General features: G+C 36.7%; 19 non-coding genes across 19 annotated transcripts; all 19 read right to left on the reverse strand.

Moving 5' to 3' along the window:
• Window positions 1–463: 463 nt before the first annotated feature.
• Window positions 464–535, reverse strand: TRNAG-UCC (transfer RNA glycine (anticodon UCC)). Its single transcript has one exon. It is a non-coding gene; the product is annotated as a tRNA-Gly (tRNA).
• Window positions 536–1,305: 770 nt separating this feature from the next.
• TRNAG-UCC (transfer RNA glycine (anticodon UCC)) lies at window positions 1,306–1,377 on the reverse strand. The gene has a single exon. It is a non-coding gene; the product is annotated as a tRNA-Gly (tRNA).
• A 770-nt stretch (window positions 1,378–2,147) lies between these two features.
• Window positions 2,148–2,219, reverse strand: TRNAG-UCC (transfer RNA glycine (anticodon UCC)). The gene has a single exon. It is a non-coding gene; the product is annotated as a tRNA-Gly (tRNA).
• Window positions 2,220–2,980: 761 nt separating this feature from the next.
• Window positions 2,981–3,052, reverse strand: TRNAG-UCC (transfer RNA glycine (anticodon UCC)). Its single transcript has one exon. It is a non-coding gene; the product is annotated as a tRNA-Gly (tRNA).
• Window positions 3,053–3,821: 769 nt separating this feature from the next.
• On the reverse strand, window positions 3,822–3,893 carry TRNAG-UCC (transfer RNA glycine (anticodon UCC)). The gene has a single exon. It is a non-coding gene; the product is annotated as a tRNA-Gly (tRNA).
• Window positions 3,894–4,662: 769 nt separating this feature from the next.
• Window positions 4,663–4,734, reverse strand: TRNAG-UCC (transfer RNA glycine (anticodon UCC)). Its single transcript has one exon. It is a non-coding gene; the product is annotated as a tRNA-Gly (tRNA).
• Window positions 4,735–5,504: 770 nt separating this feature from the next.
• TRNAG-UCC (transfer RNA glycine (anticodon UCC)) lies at window positions 5,505–5,576 on the reverse strand. The gene has a single exon. It is a non-coding gene; the product is annotated as a tRNA-Gly (tRNA).
• A 1,611-nt stretch (window positions 5,577–7,187) lies between these two features.
• On the reverse strand, window positions 7,188–7,259 carry TRNAG-UCC (transfer RNA glycine (anticodon UCC)). The gene has a single exon. It is a non-coding gene; the product is annotated as a tRNA-Gly (tRNA).
• Window positions 7,260–8,028: 769 nt separating this feature from the next.
• Window positions 8,029–8,100, reverse strand: TRNAG-UCC (transfer RNA glycine (anticodon UCC)). Its single transcript has one exon. It is a non-coding gene; the product is annotated as a tRNA-Gly (tRNA).
• A 103-nt stretch (window positions 8,101–8,203) lies between these two features.
• TRNAG-CCC (transfer RNA glycine (anticodon CCC)) lies at window positions 8,204–8,275 on the reverse strand. Its single transcript has one exon. It is a non-coding gene; the product is annotated as a tRNA-Gly (tRNA).
• Window positions 8,276–8,886: 611 nt separating this feature from the next.
• On the reverse strand, window positions 8,887–8,958 carry TRNAG-UCC (transfer RNA glycine (anticodon UCC)). Its single transcript has one exon. It is a non-coding gene; the product is annotated as a tRNA-Gly (tRNA).
• Window positions 8,959–9,727: 769 nt separating this feature from the next.
• TRNAG-UCC (transfer RNA glycine (anticodon UCC)) lies at window positions 9,728–9,799 on the reverse strand. Its single transcript has one exon. It is a non-coding gene; the product is annotated as a tRNA-Gly (tRNA).
• A 769-nt stretch (window positions 9,800–10,568) lies between these two features.
• TRNAG-UCC (transfer RNA glycine (anticodon UCC)) lies at window positions 10,569–10,640 on the reverse strand. Its single transcript has one exon. It is a non-coding gene; the product is annotated as a tRNA-Gly (tRNA).
• Window positions 10,641–11,408: 768 nt separating this feature from the next.
• Window positions 11,409–11,480, reverse strand: TRNAG-UCC (transfer RNA glycine (anticodon UCC)). The gene has a single exon. It is a non-coding gene; the product is annotated as a tRNA-Gly (tRNA).
• A 103-nt stretch (window positions 11,481–11,583) lies between these two features.
• Window positions 11,584–11,655, reverse strand: TRNAG-CCC (transfer RNA glycine (anticodon CCC)). Its single transcript has one exon. It is a non-coding gene; the product is annotated as a tRNA-Gly (tRNA).
• A 603-nt stretch (window positions 11,656–12,258) lies between these two features.
• Window positions 12,259–12,330, reverse strand: TRNAG-UCC (transfer RNA glycine (anticodon UCC)). Its single transcript has one exon. It is a non-coding gene; the product is annotated as a tRNA-Gly (tRNA).
• A 768-nt stretch (window positions 12,331–13,098) lies between these two features.
• Window positions 13,099–13,170, reverse strand: TRNAG-UCC (transfer RNA glycine (anticodon UCC)). Its single transcript has one exon. It is a non-coding gene; the product is annotated as a tRNA-Gly (tRNA).
• Window positions 13,171–13,939: 769 nt separating this feature from the next.
• On the reverse strand, window positions 13,940–14,011 carry TRNAG-UCC (transfer RNA glycine (anticodon UCC)). Its single transcript has one exon. It is a non-coding gene; the product is annotated as a tRNA-Gly (tRNA).
• A 702-nt stretch (window positions 14,012–14,713) lies between these two features.
• Window positions 14,714–14,785, reverse strand: TRNAG-UCC (transfer RNA glycine (anticodon UCC)). The gene has a single exon. It is a non-coding gene; the product is annotated as a tRNA-Gly (tRNA).
• Between the last annotated feature and the right edge of the window lie 2,151 nt (window positions 14,786–16,936).

Below are 16,936 nucleotides of genomic sequence, written 5' to 3' on the forward strand. Positions count from 1 at the left end.
CTTTTTGAATCAAAAAAGGTAGCTAAAGTGTGACAAAGAAGAAAAATCACAGCATAAGTCTTACCGAAAAAAGTTATAAAGATTAAAAACACCACTAAACGCAAAATACAATGAGTTGTTCTAGAATTAAACTATCGCTTATTGTTTGAAAAGCAACTATGCTCACCAAGATGACATCAATGCTTACATCAGCATTGATTCCCAGGCAGTTGACCCTGGTTCGATCCCTGGCCAACTCAGTATTTGAGGGCTTAAACTAGAATTGCTTTGGTATTGCAGATTAACCCTACTAAGTTTTCAGCAACAAAAAGAGTAGAAAACCATCTTTGTTATATGGTTTAGATGAGAAAGGTGAACAAGCTAAGAAATATTCTCTTTACTTTTTTCTCATTTTGGTGGTTGCTAAACTGTAAGAAGAAAGTTTAATGAGAATAACGAAACACCAAATGAGAAAAACAAGCAATGCGTTGGCCGGGAATCGAACCCGGGTCAACTGCTTGGAAGGCAGCTATGCTCACCACTATACCACCAACGCTTACGGCAACTTGTTGTGTTTTTACATTTTCTGCAATAACACTACAAAAATTGTCCGCAAAAAGTTTTTCGTGTTAGTAAAAAAAAAAAAATACCCTTAATTGTTGCCTTGGCCGGGAATCGAACCCGGGTCCATTTGGTGGTCCAGGACCACCAACGTATGAGTCCATTTGCTCAACTTTGCTTTTGTCAGTGAAAGTTACTAATGTGTTAACTAAAAAAAAGAAAGGACCGAAAATGTTGGGAAAGAGACAATTGCTAAAAAAATTTAGAAAAAGGCAAGGCGTTGTCCAAAACTCAAAAATGAACTTTTTGAATCAAAAAAGGTAGCTAAAGTGTGACAAAGAAGAAAAATCACAGCATAAGTCTTACCGAAAAAAGTTATAAAGATTAAAAACACCACTAAACGCAAAATACAATGAGTTGTTCTAGAATTAAACTATCGCTTATTGTTTGAAAAGCAACTATGCTCACCAAGATGACATCAATGCTTACATCAGCATTGATTCCCAGGCAGTTGACCCTGGTTCGATCCCTGGCCAACTCAATATTTGAGGGCTTAAACTAGAATTGCTTTGGTATTGCAGATTAACCCTACTAAGTTTTCAGCAACAAAAAGAGTAGAAAACCATCTTTGTTATATGGTTTAGATGAGAAAGGTGAACAAGCTAAGAAATATTCTCTTTACTTTTTTCTCATTTTGGTGGTTGCTAAACTGTAAGAAGAAAGTTTGATGAGAATAACGAAACACCAAATGAGAAAAACAAGCAATGCGTTGGCCGGGAATCGAACCCGGGTCAACTGCTTGGAAGGCAGCTATGCTCACCACTATACCACCAACGCTTACGGCAACTTGTTGTGTTTTTACATTTTCTGCAATAACACTACAAAAATTGTCCGCAAAAAGTTTTTCGTGTTAGTAAAAAAAAAAAAATACCCTTAATTGTTGCCTTGGCCGGGAATCGAACCCGGGTCCATTTGGTGGTCCAGGACCACCAACGTATGAGTCCATTTGCTCAACTTTGCTTTTGTCAGTGAAAGTTACTAATGTGTTAACTAAAAAAAAGAAAGGACCGAAAATGTTGGGAAAGAGACAATTGCTAAAAAAATTTAGAAAAAGGCAAGGCGTTGTCCAAAACTCAAAAATGAACTTTTTGAATCAAAAAAGGTAGCTAAAGTGTGACAAAGAAGAAAAATCACAGCATAAGTCTTACCGAAAAAAGTTATAAAGATTAAAAACACCACTAAACGCAAAATACAATGAGTTGTTCTAGAATTAAACTATCGCTTATTGTTTGAAAAGCAACTATGCTCACCAAGATGACATCAATGCTTACATCAGCATTGATTCCCAGGCAGTTGACCCTGGTTCGATCCCTGGCCAACTCAATATTTGAGGGCTTAAACTAGAATTGCTTTGGTATTGCAGATTAACCCTACTAAGTTTTCAGCAACAAAAAGAGTAGAAAACCATCTTTGTTATATGGTTTAGATGAGAAAGGTGAACAAGCTAAGAAATATTCTCTTTACTTTTTTCTCATTTTGGTGGTTGCTAAACTGTAAGAAGAAAGTTTGATGAGAATAACGAAACACCAAATGAGAAAAACGAGCAATGCGTTGGCCGGGAATCGAACCCGGGTCAACTGCTTGGAAGGCAGCTATGCTCACCACTATACCACCAACGCTTACGGCAACTTGTTGTGTTTTTACATTTTCTGCAATAACACTACAAAAATTGTCCGCAAAAAGTTTTTCGTGTTAGTAAAAAAAAAAAATACCCTTAATTGTTGCCTTGGCCGGGAATCGAACCCGGGTCAACTGCTTGGGAAGCAGCTATGAGTCCATTTGCTCAACTTTGGTTTTGTCGGTGAAAGTTACTAATGTGTTAACTAAAAAAAAGAAAGGACCGAAAATGTTGGGAAAGAGACAATTGCTAAAAAAATTTAGAAAAAGGCAAGGCGTTGTCCAAAACTCAAAAATGAACTTTTTGAATCAAAAAAGGTAGCTAAAGTGTGACAAAGAAGAAAAATCACAGCATAAGTCTTACCGAAAAAAGTTATAAAGATTAAAAACACCACTAAACGCAAAATACAATGAGTTGTTCTAGAATTAAACTATCGCTTATTGTTTGAAAAGCAACTATGCTCACCAAGATGACATCAATGCTTACATCAGCATTGATTCCCAGGCAGTTGACCCTGGTTCGATCCCTGGCCAACTCAGTATTTGAGGGCTTAAACTAGAATTGCTTTGGTATTGCAGATTAACCCTACTAAGTTTTCAGCAACAAAAAGAGTAGAAAACCATCTTTGTTATATGGTTTAGATGAGAAAGGTGAACAAGCTAAGAAATATTCTCTTTACTTTTTTCTCATTTTGGTGGTTGCTAAACTGTAAGAAGAAAGTTTAATGAGAATAACGAAACACCAAATGAGAAAAACAAGCAATGCGTTGGCCGGGAATCGAACCCGGGTCAACTGCTTGGAAGGCAGCTATGCTCACCACTATACCACCAACGCTTACGGCAACTTGTTGTGTTTTTACATTTTCTGCAATAACACTACAAAAATTGTCCGCAAAAAGTTTTTCGTGTTAGTAAAAAAAAAAAATACCCTTAATTGTTGCCTTGGCCGGGAATCGAACCCGGGTCCATTTGGTGGTCCAGGACCAACAACGTATGAGTCCATTTGCTCAACTTTGCTTTTGTCAGTGAAAGTTACTAATGTGTTAACTAAAAAAAAGAAAGGACCGAAAATGTTGGGAAAGAGACAATTGCTAAAAAAATTTAGAAAAAGGCAAGGCGTTGTCCAAAACTCAAAAATGAACTTTTTGAATCAAAAAAGGTAGCTAAAGTGTGACAAAGAAGAAAAATCACAGCATAAGTCTTACCGAAAAAAGTTATAAAGATTAAAAACACCACTAAACGCAAAATACAATGAGTTGTTCTAGAATTAAACTATCGCTTATTGTTTGAAAAGCAACTATGCTCACCAAGATGACATCAATGCTTACATCAGCATTGATTCCCAGGCAGTTGACCCTGGTTCGATCCCTGGCCAACTCAGTATTTGAGGGCTTAAACTAGAATTGCTTTGGTATTGCAGATTAACCCTACTAAGTTTTCAGCAACAAAAAGAGTAGAAAACCATCTTTGTTATATGGTTTAGATGAGAAAGGTGAACAAGCTAAGAAATATTCTCTTTACTTTTTTCTCATTTTGGTGGTTGCTAAACTGTAAGAAGAAAGTTTAATGAGAATAACGAAACACCAAATGAGAAAAACAAGCAATGCGTTGGCCGGGAATCGAACCCGGGTCAACTGCTTGGAAGGCAGCTATGCTCACCACTATACCACCAACGCTTACGGCAACTTGTTGTGTTTTTACATTTTCTGCAATAACACTACAAAAATTGTCCGCAAAAAGTTTTTCGTGTTAGTAAAAAAAAAAAATACCCTTAATTGTTGCCTTGGCCGGGAATCGAACCCGGGTCCATTTGGTGGTCCAGGACCACCAACGTATGAGTCCATTTGCTCAACTTTGCTTTTGTCAGTGAAAGTTACTAATGTGTTAACTAAAAAAAAGAAAGGACCGAAAATGTTGGGAAAGAGACAATTGCTAAAAAAATTTAGAAAAAGGCAAGGCGTTGTCCAAAACTCAAAAATGAACTTTTTGAATCAAAAAAGGTAGCTAAAGTGTGACAAAGAAGAAAAATCACAGCATAAGTCTTACCGAAAAAAGTTATAAAGATTAAAAACACCACTAAACGCAAAATACAATGAGTTGTTCTAGAATTAAACTATCGCTTATTGTTTGAAAAGCAACTATGCTCACCAAGATGACATCAATGCTTACATCAGCATTGATTCCCAGGCAGTTGACCCTGGTTCGATCCCTGGCCAACTCAGTATTTGAGGGCTTAAACTAGAATTGCTTTGGTATTGCAGATTAACCCTACTAAGTTTTCAGCAACAAAAAGAGTAGAAAACCATCTTTGTTATATGGTTTAGATGAGAAAGGTGAACAAGCTAAGAAATATTCTCTTTACTTTTTTCTCATTTTGGTGGTTGCTAAACTGTAAGAAGAAAGTTTAATGAGAATAACGAAACACCAAATGAGAAAAACAAGCAATGCGTTGGCCGGGAATCGAACCCGGGTCAACTGCTTGGAAGGCAGCTATGCTCACCACTATACCACCAACGCTTACGGCAACTTGTTGTGTTTTTACATTTTCTGCAATAACACTACAAAAATTGTCCGCAAAAAGTTTTTCGTGTTAGTAAAAAAAAAAAAATACCCTTAATTGTTGCCTTGGCCGGGAATCGAACCCGGGTCCATTTGGTGGTCCAGGACCACCAACGTATGAGTCCATTTGCTCAACTTTGCTTTTGTCAGTGAAAGTTACTAATGTGTTAACTAAAAAAAAGAAAGGACCGAAAATGTTGGGAAAGAGACAATTGCTAAAAAAATTTAGAAAAAGGCAAGGCGTTGTCCAAAACTCAAAAATGAACTTTTTGAATCAAAAAAGGTAGCTAAAGTGTGACAAAGAAGAAAAATCACAGCATAAGTCTTACCGAAAAAAGTTATAAAGATTAAAAACACCACTAAACGCAAAATACAATGAGTTGTTCTAGAATTAAACTATCGCTTATTGTTTGAAAAGCAACTATGCTCACCAAGATGACATCAATGCTTACATCAGCATTGATTCCCAGGCAGTTGACCCTGGTTCGATCCCTGGCCAACTCAATATTTGAGGGCTTAAACTAGAATTGCTTTGGTATTGCAGATTAACCCTACTAAGTTTTCAGCAACAAAAAGAGTAGAAAACCATCTTTGTTATATGGTTTAGATGAGAAAGGTGAACAAGCTAAGAAATATTCTCTTTACTTTTTTCTCATTTTGGTGGTTGCTAAACTGTAAGAAGAAAGTTTGATGAGAATAACGAAACACCAAATGAGAAAAACAAGCAATGCGTTGGCCGGGAATCGAACCCGGGTCAACTGCTTGGAAGGCAGCTATGCTCACCACTATACCACCAACGCTTACGGCAACTTGTTGTGTTTTTACATTTTCTGCAATAACACTACAAAAATTGTCCGCAAAAAGTTTTTCGTGTTAGTAAAAAAAAAAAAATACCCTTAATTGTTGCCTTGGCCGGGAATCGAACCCGGGTCCATTTGGTGGTCCAGGACCACCAACGTATGAGTCCATTTGCTCAACTTTGCTTTTGTCAGTGAAAGTTACTAATGTGTTAACTAAAAAAAAGAAAGGACCGAAAATGTTGGGAAAGAGACAATTGCTAAAAAAATTTAGAAAAAGGCAAGGCGTTGTCCAAAACTCAAAAATGAACTTTTTGAATCAAAAAAGGTAGCTAAAGTGTGACAAAGAAGAAAAATCACAGCATAAGTCTTACCGAAAAAAGTTATAAAGATTAAAAACACCACTAAACGCAAAATACAATGAGTTGTTCTAGAATTAAACTATCGCTTATTGTTTGAAAAGCAACTATGCTCACCAAGATGACATCAATGCTTACATCAGCATTGATTCCCAGGCAGTTGACCCTGGTTCGATCCCTGGCCAACTCAGTATTTGAGGGCTTAAACTAGAATTGCTTTGGTATTGCAGATTAACCCTACTAAGTTTTCAGCAACAAAAAGAGTAGAAAACCATCTTTGTTATATGGTTTAGATGAGAAAGGTGAACAAGCTAAGAAATATTCTCTTTACTTTTTTCTCATTTTGGTGGTTGCTAAACTGTAAGAAGAAAGTTTAATGAGAATAACGAAACACCAAATGAGAAAAACAAGCAATGCGTTGGCCGGGAATCGAACCCGGGTCAACTGCTTGGAAGCCAGCTATGCTCACCACTATACCACCAACGCTTACGGCAACTTGTTGTGTTTTTACATTTTCTGCAATAACACTACAAAAATTGTCCGCAAAAAGTTTTTCGTGTTAGTAAAAAAAAAAAATACCCTTAATTGTTGCCTTGGCCGGGAATCGAACCCGGGTCCATTTGGTGGTCCAGGACCACCAACGTATGAGTCCATTTGCTCAACTTTGCTTTTGTCAGTGAAAGTTACTAATGTGTTAACTAAAAAAAAGAAAGGACCGAAAATGTTGGGAAAGAGACAATTGCTAAAAAAATTTAGAAAAAGGCAAGGCGTTGTCCAAAACTCAAAAATGAACTTTTTGAATCAAAAAAGGTAGCTAAAGTGTGACAAAGAAGAAAAATCACAGCATAAGTCTTACCGAAAAAAGTTATAAAGATTAAAAACACCACTAAACGCAAAATACAATGAGTTGTTCTAGAATTAAACTATCGCTTATTGTTTGAAAAGCAACTATGCTCACCAAGATGACATCAATGCTTACATCAGCATTGATTCCCAGGCAGTTGACCCTGGTTCGATCCCTGGCCAACTCAGTATTTGAGGGCTTAAACTAGAATTGCTTTGGTATTGCAGATTAACCCTACTAAGTTTTCAGCAACAAAAAGAGTAGAAAACCATCTTTGTTATATGGTTTAGATGAGAAAGGTGAACAAGCTAAGAAATATTCTCTTTACTTTTTTCTCATTTTGGTGGTTGCTAAACTGTAAGAAGAAAGTTTAATGAGAATAACGAAACACCAAATGAGAAAAACAAGCAATGCGTTGGCCAGGAATCGAACCCGGGTCAACTGCTTGGAAGGCAGCTATGCTCACCACTATACCACCAACGCTTACGGCAACTTGTTGTGTTTTTACATTTTCTGCAATAACACTACAAAAATTGTCCGCAAAAAGTTTTTCGTGTTAGTAAAAAAAAAAAATACCCTTAATTGTTGCCTTGGCCGGGAATCGAACCCGGGTCCATTTGGTGGTCCAGGACCACCAACGTATGAGTCCATTTGCTCAACTTTGCTTTTGTCAGTGAAAGTTACTAATGTGTTAACTAAAAAAAAGAAAGGACCGAAAATGTTGGGAAAGAGACAATTGCTAAAAAAATTTAGAAAAAGGCAAGGCGTTGTCCAAAACTCAAAAATGAACTTTTTGAATCAAAAAAGGTAGCTAAAGTGTGACAAAGAAGAAAAATCACAGCATAAGTCTTACCGAAAAAAGTTATAAAGATTAAAAACACCACTAAACGCAAAATACAATGAGTTGTTCTAGAATTAAACTATCGCTTATTGTTTGAAAAGCAACTATGCTCACCAAGATGACATCAATGCTTACATCAGCATTGATTCCCAGGCAGTTGACCCTGGTTCGATCCCTGGCCAACTCAATATTTGAGGGCTTAAACTAGAATTGCTTTGGTATTGCAGATTAACCCTACTAAGTTTTCAGCAACAAAAAGAGTAGAAAACCATCTTTGTTATATGGTTTAGATGAGAAAGGTGAACAAGCTAAGAAATATTCTCTTTACTTTTTTCTCATTTTGGTGGTTGCTAAACTGTAAGAAGAAAGTTTGATGAGAATAACGAAACACCAAATGAGAAAAACGAGCAATGCGTTGGCCGGGAATCGAACCCGGGTCAACTGCTTGGAAGGCAGCTATGCTCACCACTATACCACCAACGCTTACGGCAACTTGCTGTGTTTTTACATTTTCTGCAATAACACTACAAAAATTGTCCGCAAAAAGTTTTTCGTGTTAGTAAAAAAAAAAAATACCCTTAATTGTTGCCTTGGCCGGGAATCGAACCCGGGTCAACTGCTTGGGAAGCAGCTATGCTCACCACTATACCACCAACGCATGAGTGCATTTGCTCAACTTTGGTTTTGTCAGTGAAAGTTACTAATGTGTTAACTAAAAAAAAGAAAGGACCGAAAATGTTGGGAAAGAGACAATTGCTAAAAAAATTTAGAAAAAGGCAAGGCGTTGTCCAAAACTCAAAAATGAACTTTTTGAATCAAAAAAGGTAGCTAAAGTGTGACAAAGAAGAAAAATCACAGCATAAGTCTTACCGAAAAAAGTTATAAAGATTAAAAACACCACTAAACGCAAAATACAATGAGTTGTTCTAGAATTAAACTATCGCTTATTGTTTGAAAAGCAACTATGCTCACCAAGATGACATCAATGCTTACATCAGCATTGATTCCCAGGCAGTTGACCCTGGTTCGATCCCTGGCCAACTCAGTATTTGAGGGCTTAAACTAGAATTGCTTTGGTATTGCAGATTAACCCTACTAAGTTTTCAGCAACAAAAAGAGTAGAAAACCATCTTTGTTATATGGTTTAGATGAGAAAGGTGAACAAGCTAAGAAATATTCTCTTTACTTTTTTCTCATTTTGGTGGTTGCTAAACTGTAAGAAGAAAGTTTAATGAGAATAACGAAACACCAAATGAGAAAAACAAGCAATGCGTTGGCCGGGAATCGAACCCGGGTCAACTGCTTGGAAGGCAGCTATGCTCACCACTATACCACCAACGCTTACGGCAACTTGTTGTGTTTTTACATTTTCTGCAATAACACTACAAAAATTGTCCGCAAAAAGTTTTTCGTGTTAGTAAAAAAAAAAAATACCCTTAATTGTTGCCTTGGCCGGGAATCGAACCCGGGTCCATTTGGTGGTCCAGGACCACCAACGTATGAGTCCATTTGCTCAACTTTGCTTTTGTCAGTGAAAGTTACTAATGTGTTAACTAAAAAAAAGAAAGGACCGAAAATGTTGGGAAAGAGACAATTGCTAAAAAAATTTAGAAAAAGGCAAGGCGTTGTCCAAAACTCAAAAATGAACTTTTTGAATCAAAAAAGGTAGCTAAAGTGTGACAAAGAAGAAAAATCACAGCATAAGTCTTACCGAAAAAAGTTATAAAGATTAAAAACACCACTAAACGCAAAATACAATGAGTTGTTCTAGAATTAAACTATCGCTTATTGTTTGAAAAGCAACTATGCTCACCAAGATGACATCAATGCTTACATCAGCATTGATTCCCAGGCAGTTGACCCTGGTTCGATCCCTGGCCAACTCAGTATTTGAGGGCTTAAACTAGAATTGCTTTGGTATTGCAGATTAACCCTACTAAGTTTTCAGCAACAAAAAGAGTAGAAAACCATCTTTGTTATATGGTTTAGATGAGAAAGGTGAACAAGCTAAGAAATATTCTCTTTACTTTTTTCTCATTTTGGTGGTTGCTAAACTGTAAGAAGAAAGTTTAATGAGAATAACGAAACACCAAATGAGAAAAACAAGCAATGCGTTGGCCGGGAATCGAACCCGGGTCAACTGCTTGGAAGGCAGCTATGCTCACCACTATACCACCAACGCTTACAGCAACTTGTTGTGTTTTTACATTTTCTGCAATAACACTACAAAAATTGTCCGCAAAAAGTTTTTCGTGTTAGTAAAAAAAAAAAATACCCTTAATTGTTGCCTTGGCCGGGAATCGAACCCGGGTCCATTTGGTGGTCCAGGACCACCAACGTATGAGTCCATTTGCTCAACTTTGGTTTTGTCAGTGAAAGTTACTAATGTGTTAACTAAAAAAAAGAAAGGACCGAAAATGTTGGGAAAGAGACAATTGCTAAAAAAATTTAGAAAAAGGCAAGGCGTTGTCCAAAACTCAAAAATGAACTTTTTGAATCAAAAAAGGTAGCTAAAGTGTGACAAAGAAGAAAAATCACAGCATAAGTCTTACCGAAAAAAGTTATAAAGATTAAAAACACCACTAAACGCAAAATACAATGAGTTGTTCTAGAATTAAACTATCGCTTATTGTTTGAAAAGCAACTATGCTCACCAAGATGACATCAATGCTTACATCAGCATTGATTCCCAGGCAGTTGACCCTGGTTCGATCCCTGGCCAACTCAATATTTGAGGGCTTAAACTAGAATTGCTTTGGTATTGCAGATTAACCCTACTAAGTTTTCAGCAACAAAAAGAGTAGAAAACCATCTTTGTTATATGGTTTAGATGAGAAAGGTGAACAAGCTAAGAAATATTCTCTTTACTTTTTTCTCATTTTGGTGGTTGCTAAACTGTAAGAAGAAAGTTTAATGAGAATAACGAAACACCAAATGAGAAAAACAAGCAATGCGTTGGCCGGGAATCGAACCCGGGTCAACTGCTTGGAAGGCAGCTATGCTCACCACTATACCACCAACGCTTACGGCAACTTGTTGTGTTTTTACATTTTCTGCAATAACACTACAAAAATTGTCCGCAAAAAGTTTTTCGTGTTAGTAAAAAAAAAAATACCCTTAATTGTTGCCTTGGCCGGGAATCGAACCCGGGTCCATTTGGTGGTCCAGGACCACCAACGTATGAGTCCATTTGCTCAACTTTGGTTTTGTCAGTGAAAGTTACTAATGTGTTAACTAAAAAAAAGAAAGGACCGAAAATGTTGGGAAAGAGACAATTGCTAAAAAAATTTAGAAAAAGGCAAGGCGTTGTCCAAAACTCAAAAATGAACTTTTTGAATCAAAAAAGGTAGCTAAAGTGTGACAAAGAAGAAAAATCACAGCATAAGTCTTACCGAAAAAAGTTATAAAGATTAAAAACACCACTAAACGCAAAATACAATGAGTTGTTCTAGAATTAAACTATCGCTTATTGTTTGAAAAGCAACTATGCTCACCAAGATGACATCAATGCTTACATCAGCATTGATTCCCAGGCAGTTGACCCTGGTTCGATCCCTGGCCAACTCAATATTTGAGGGCTTAAACTAGAATTGCTTTGGTATTGCAGATTAACCCTACTAAGTTTTCAGCAACAAAAAGAGTAGAAAACCATCTTTGTTATATGGTTTAGATGAGAAAGGTGAACAAGCTAAGAAATATTCTCTTTACTTTTTTCTCATTTTGGTGGTTGCTAAACTGTAAGAAGAAAGTTTAATGAGAATAACGAAACACCAAATGAGAAAAACAAGCAATGCGTTGGCCGGGAATCGAACCCGGGTCAACTGCTTGGAAGGCAGCTATGCTCACCACTATACCACCAACGCTTACGGCAACTTGTTGTGTTTTTACATTTTCTGCAATAACACTACAAAAATTGTCCGCAAAAAGTTTTTCGTGTTAGTAAAAAAAAAAAATGCCCTTAATTGTTGCCTTGGCCGGGAATCGAACCCGGGTCAACTGCTTGGGAAGCAGCTATGCTCACCACTATACCACCAACGCATTTGCTCAATTTTGGTTTTGTCGGTGAAAGTTACTAATGTGTTAACTAAAAAAAAGAAAGGACCGAAAATGTTGGGAAAGAGACAATTGCTAAAAAAATTTAGAAAAAGGCAAGGCGTTGTCCAAAACTCAAAAATGAACTTTTTGAATCAAAAAAGGTAGCTAAAGTGTGACAAAGAAGAAAAATCACAGCATAAGTCTTACCGAAAAAAGTTATAAAGATTAAAAACACCACTAAACGCAAAATACAATGAGTTGTTCTAGAATTAAACTATCTCTTATTGTTTGAAAAGCAACTATGCTCACCAAGATGACATCAATGCTTACATCAGCATTGATTCCCAGGCAGTTGACCCTGGTTCGATCCCTGGCCAACTCAGTATTTGAGGGCTTAAACTAGAATTGCTTTGGTATTGCAGATTAACCCTACTAAGTTTTCAGCAACAAAAAGAGTAGAAAACCATCTTTGTTATATGGTTTAGATGAGAAAGGTGAACAAGCTAAGAAATATTCTCTTTACTTTTTTCTCATTTTGGTGGTTGCTAAACTGTAAGAAGAAAGTTTAATGAGAATAACGAAACACCAAATGAGAAAAACAAGCAATGCGTTGGCCGGGAATCGAACCCGGGTCAACTGCTTGGAAGGCAGCTATGCTCACCACTATACCACCAACGCTTACGGCAACTTGTTGTGTTTTTACATTTTCTGCAATAACACTACAAAAATTGTCCGCAAAAAGTTTTTCGTGTTAGTAAAAAAAAAAAATACCCTTAATTGTTGCCTTGGCCGGGAATCGAACCGGGGCCAATTGGTGGTCCAGGACCACCAACGTATGAGTCCATTTGCTCAACTTTGGTTTTGTCGGTGAAAGTTACTAATGTGTTAACTAAAAAAAAGAAAGGACCGAAAATGTTGGGAAAGAGACAATTGCTAAAAAAATTTAGAAAAAGGCAAGGCGTTGTCCAAAACTCAAAAATGAACTTTTTGAATCAAAAAAGGTAGCTAAAGTGTGACAAAGAAGAAAAATCACAGCATAAGTCTTACCGAAAAAAGTTATAAAGATTAAAAACACCACTAAACGCAAAATACAATGAGTTGTTCTAGAATTAAACTATCGCTTATTGTTTGAAAAGCAACTATGCTCACCAAGATGACATCAATGCTTACATCAGCATTGATTCCCAGGCAGTTGACCCTGGTTCGATCCCTGGCCAACTCAATATTTGAGGGCTTAAACTAGAATTGCTTTGGTATTGCAGATTAACCCTACTAAGTTTTCAGCAACAAAAAGAGTAGAAAACCATCTTTGTTATATGGTTTAGATGAGAAAGGTGAACAAGCTAAGAAATATTCTCTTTACTTTTTTCTCATTTTGGTGGTTGCTAAACTGTAAGAAGAAAGTTTAATGAGAATAACGAAACACCAAATGAGAAAAACAAGCAATGCGTTGGCCGGGAATCGAACCCGGGTCAACTGCTTGGAAGGCAGCTATGCTCACCACTATACCACCAACGCTTACGGCAACTTGTTGTGTTTTTACATTTTCTGCAATAACACTACAAAAATTGTCCGCAAAAAGTTTTTCGTGTTAGTAAAAAAAAAAAATACCCTTAATTGTTGCCTTGGCCGGGAATCGAACCCGGGTCCATTTGGTGGTCCAGGACCACCAACGTATGAGTCCATTTGCTCAACTTTGGTTTTGTCAGTGAAAGTTACTAATGTGTTAACTAAAAAAAAGAAAGGACCGAAAATGTTGGGAAAGAGACAATTGCTTAAAAAATTTAGAAAAAGGCAAGGCGTTGTCCAAAACTCAAAAATGAACTTTTTGAATCAAAAAAGGTAGCTAAAGTGTGACAAAGAAGAAAAATCACAGCATAAGTCTTACCGAAAAAAGTTATAAAGATTAAAAACACCACTAAACGCAAAATACAATGAGTTGTTCTAGAATTAAACTATCGCTTATTGTTTGAAAAGCAACTATGCTCACCAAGATGACATCAATGCTTACATCAGCATTGTTTCCCAGGCAGTTGACCCTGGTTCGATCCCTGGCCAACTCAATATTTGAGGGCTTAAACTAGAATTGCTTTGGTATTGCAGATTAACCCTACTAAGTTTTCAGCAACAAAAAGAGTAGAAAACCATCTTTGTTATATGGTTTAGATGAGAAAGGTGAACAAGCTAAGAAATATTCTCTTTACTTTTTTCTCATTTTGGTGGTTGCTAAACTGTAAGAAGAAAGTTTAATGAGAATAACGAAACACCAAATGAGAAAAACAAGCAATGCGTTGGCCGGGAATCGAACCCGGGTCAACTGCTTGGAAGGCAGCTATGCTCACCACTATACCACCAACGCTTACGGCAACTTGTTGTGTTTTTACATTTTCTGCAATAACACTACAAAAATTGTCCGCAAAAAGTTTTTCGTGTTAGTAAAAAAAAAAAAATACCCTTACTTTGCTCAACTTTGGTTTTGTCGGTGAAAGTTACTAATGTGTTAACTAAAAAAAAGAAAGGACCGAAAATGTTGGGAAAGAGACAATTGCTAAAAAAATTTAGAAAAAGGCAAGGCGTTGTCCAAAACTCAAAAATGAACTTTTTGAATCAAAAAAGGTAGCTAAAGTGTGACAAAGAAGAAAAATCACAGCATAAGTCTTACCGAAAAAAGTTATAAAGATTAAAAACACCACTAAACGCAAAATACAATGAGTTGTTCTAGAATTAAACTATCGCTTATTGTTTGAAAAGCAACTATGCTCACCAAGATGACATCAATGCTTACATCAGCATTGATTCCCAGGCAGTTGACCCTGGTTCGATCCCTGGCCAACTCAGTATTTGAGGGCTTAAACTAGAATTGCTTTGGTATTGCAGATTAACCCTACTAAGTTTTCAGCAACAAAAAGAGTAGAAAACCATCTTTGTTATATGGTTTAGATGAGAAAGGTGAACAAGCTAAGAAATATTCTCTTTACTTTTTTCTCATTTTGGTGGTTGCTAAACTGTAAGAAGAAAGTTTAATGAGAATAACGAAACACCAAATGAGAAAAACAAGCAATGCGTTGGCCGGGAATCGAACCCGGGTCAACTGCTTGGAAGGCAGCTATGCTCACCACTATACCACCAACGCTTACGGCAACTTGTTGTGTTTTTACATTTTCTGCAATAACACTACAAAAATTGTCCGCAAAAAGTTTTTCGTGTTAGTAAAAAAAAAATACCCTTAATTGTTGCCTTGGCCGGGAATCGAACCCGGGTCCATTTGGTGGTCCAGGACCACCAACGTATGAGTCCATTTGCTCAACTTTGGTTTTGTCAGTGAAAGTTACTAATGTGTTAACTAAAAAAAAGAAAGGACCGAAAATGTTGGGAAAGAGACAATTGCTAAAAAAATTTAGAAAAAGGCAAGGCGTTGTCCAAAACTCAAAAATGAACTTTTTGAATCAAAAAAGGTAGCTAAAGTGTGACAAAGAAGAAAAATCACAGCATAAGTCTTACCGAAAAAAGTTATAAAGATTAAAAACACCACTAAACGCAAAATACAATGAGTTGTTCTAGAATTAAACTATCGCTTATTGTTTGAAAAGCAACTATGCTCACCAAGATGACATCAATGCTTACATCAGCATTGATTCTCAGGCAGTTGACCCTGGTTCGATCCCTGGCCAACTCAATATTTGAGGGCTTAAACTAGAATTGCTTTGGTATTGCAGATTAACCCTACTAAGTTTTCAGCAACAAAAAGAGTAGAAAACCATCTTTGTTATATGGTTTAGATGAGAAAGGTGAACAAGCTAAGAAATATTCTCTTTACTTTTTTCTCATTTTGGTGGTTGCTAAACTGTAAGAAGAAAGTTTAATGAGAATAACGAAACACCAAATGAGAAAAACAAGCAATGCGTTGGCCGGGAATCGAACCCTGGTCAACTGCTTGGAAGGCAGCTATGCTCACCACTATACCACCAACTCTTACGGCAACTTGTTGTGTTTTTACATTTTCTGCAATAACACTACAAAAATTGTCCGCAAAAAGTTTTTCGTGTTAGTAAAAAAAAAAAAATACCCTTACTTTGCTCAACTTTGGTTTTGTCGGTGAAAGTTACTAATGTGTTAACTAAAAAAAAGAAAGGACCGAAAATGTTGGGAAAGAGACAATTGCTAAAAAAATTTAGAAAAAGGCAAGGCGTTGTCCAAAACTCAAAAATGAACTTTTTGAATCAAAAAAGGTAGCTAAAGTGTGACAAAGAAGAAAAATCACAGCATAAGTCTTACCGAAAAAAGTTATAAAGATTAAAAACACCACTAAACGCAAAATACAATGAGTTGTTCTAGAATTAAACTATCGCTTATTGTTTGAAAAGCAACTATGCTCACCAAGATGACATCAATGCTTACATCAGCATTGATTCCCAGGCAGTTGACCCTGGTTCGATCCCTGGCCAACTCAGTATTTGAGGGCTTAAACTAGAATTGCTTTGGTATTGCAGATTAACCCTACTAAGTTTTCAGCAACAAAAAGAGTAGAAAACCATCTTTGTTATATGGTTTAGATGAGAAAGGTGAACAAGCTAAGAAATATTCTCTTTACTTTTTTCTCATTTTGGTGGTTGCTAAACTGTAAGAAGAAAGTTTAATGAGAATAACGAAACACCAAATGAGAAAAACAAGCAATGCGTTGGCCGGGAATCGAACCCGGGTCAACTGCTTGGAAGGCAGCTATGCTCACCACTATACCACCAACTCTTACGGCAACTTGTTGTGTTTTTACATTTTCTGCAATAACACTACAAAAATTGTCCGCAAAAAGTTTTTCGTGTTAGTAAAAAAAAAAATACCCTTAATTGTTGCCTTGGCCGGGAATCGAACCCGGGTCCATTTGGTGGTCCAGGACCACCAACGTATGAGTCCATTTGCTCAACTTTGGTTTTGTCAGTGAAAGTTACTAATGTGTTAACTAAAAAAAAGAAAGGACCGAAAATGTTGGGAAAGAGACAATTGCTAAAAAAATTTAGAAAAAGGCAAGGCGTTGTCCAAAACTCAAAAATGAACTTTTTGAATCAAAAAAGGTAGCTAAAGTGTGACAAAGAAGAAAAATCACAGCATAAGTCTTACCGAAAAAAGTTATAAAGATTAAAAACACCACTAAACGCAAAATACAATGAGTTGTTCTAGAATTAAACTATCGCTTATTGTTTGAAAAGCAACTATGCTCACCAAGATGACATCAATGCTTACATCAGCATTGATTCTCAGGCAGTTGACCCTGGTTCGATCCCTGGCC

This window comes from Dendrobates tinctorius, unplaced genomic scaffold (assembly GCF_039654945.1).
Source record: "Dendrobates tinctorius isolate UK_male_01 unplaced genomic scaffold, ASM3965494v1 ptg000251l, whole genome shotgun sequence".
Lineage (NCBI taxonomy): Eukaryota > Metazoa > Chordata > Amphibia > Anura > Dendrobatidae > Dendrobates > Dendrobates tinctorius.